We start from the raw sequence: 1,480 nt of genomic DNA, 5'->3' as shown, positions 1-1,480 counted from the left end.
TGTGACGAGCGCCCCCGGGTGGTGGACTCTGGTACACGCGGGCGCACGCAGGAATGCAGTAATGTACACGGGTCAAATTAATGAAGCATTCACTGGGTTGGGTACAATAACCACATCCTACTCACTTCATATCCATATTGTAGCTTCTGGGTGGAAAATTAAAAGGTAGACGTTCAACCATCACACCAGCTACTCATGGTCAGTTAGGCCGACAAAAAAATACTTCCTCCGACTCAAGATAATTTTCACAACAACCCCCAGGAGATTATGAGCCAAAAGGCTTCTTTGTTGTGTTTCTGTCTCAGCTCTCGAGGAGAGGATTAATGAGCCTGCAGGTAGCCTGCTGGTCAAATTGACTTACAAATGGACGGTCGCTCTATAGTTACAACTGCAACCTTTTATCTCCTCCTAAGGGACAAACAAGCCCTTTATTGTGGTAAGTCCATTGGCGCTGAGGTTCCAACCATAGTCTATGAAAGACCACACCAAGAGTTCAAAACATGTGGGGTATTACATTGACAGGATTTGACTCTACAATTCATTCATTTAACCATCCATTGTGAAATAACAGAAAGTGAAAAATAAAATGAAAAAGTTGTCTCTGATAATCGACTTTCCAGTTAAATAACTCAATATCTCTCGTCCTGAATAGCGCATGACGCGCAGACAGGGGCGCGTGCGGTACAGGATCAAGAAAACAGGCAAATAAAGCGCGGCTGCAACAAGGCTACTGAATATTAGAGCAACAATTAACAGCTGTATTTTCCATAGAAACAATCCCCTGAGAATAATGTCTTTCAACGTGCACATGTCCTCTCTTCAGCTCTTCCATGTAGCCATGCGTTTCGCTCTTCCATGATACAGTACGAGATACAGTGTGGCCACCGCGAACTCCCAACTAAAATGGTTTCTCCATGAGAAGACCATGTGCATGGATCAGCCAAGACGGATCGTAACGTCTTACTGGCGATGCATGCGAACACATGCTCGCGTTACGCCTAAAGCTTGTATTATACACAAAACCATGCGTAAAATAAGTACTCTGGACTGCAACGTAGTAAGCAGTCGCGTTTCACGGTGTTTGTAGGAAAACGGCGGCACACGCATACCTTACCTTACACAGCCGGCCCAGGGTGACCAGGATGAGATCAATACACCATGTGAGATAAGAACCCAGGCTCGCTGCTCCGATACCCGAGGGTTTAAGCGAGAAACGTTTTGGGTCGTGCCTTCACTCTCAAGTTGTTTTATAGCTTTTTAAACAGGTGGTGGCGAGGGTACATTCCTGATGCAAGGTAGCAGAGGATCGGATTGCAGTTTAGCGCTTTTTGGTGGAGGGACAGGGGAGGGGAGGCCCCAGCGGCATGACCCCGCCTGCTCATTAGGATAGTCCAACACAGGCTAGCGGTAAACATGGCACACGCACACATCCATACACGCACACATCCATACACGCACACATCCATACACGCACACATCC

Source organism: Borostomias antarcticus (genome assembly GCF_949987555.1).
Source record: "Borostomias antarcticus genome assembly, chromosome: 15".
NCBI lineage: Eukaryota > Metazoa > Chordata > Actinopteri > Stomiiformes > Stomiidae > Borostomias > Borostomias antarcticus.
Note: the sequence above shows the minus strand (reverse complement) of the source record.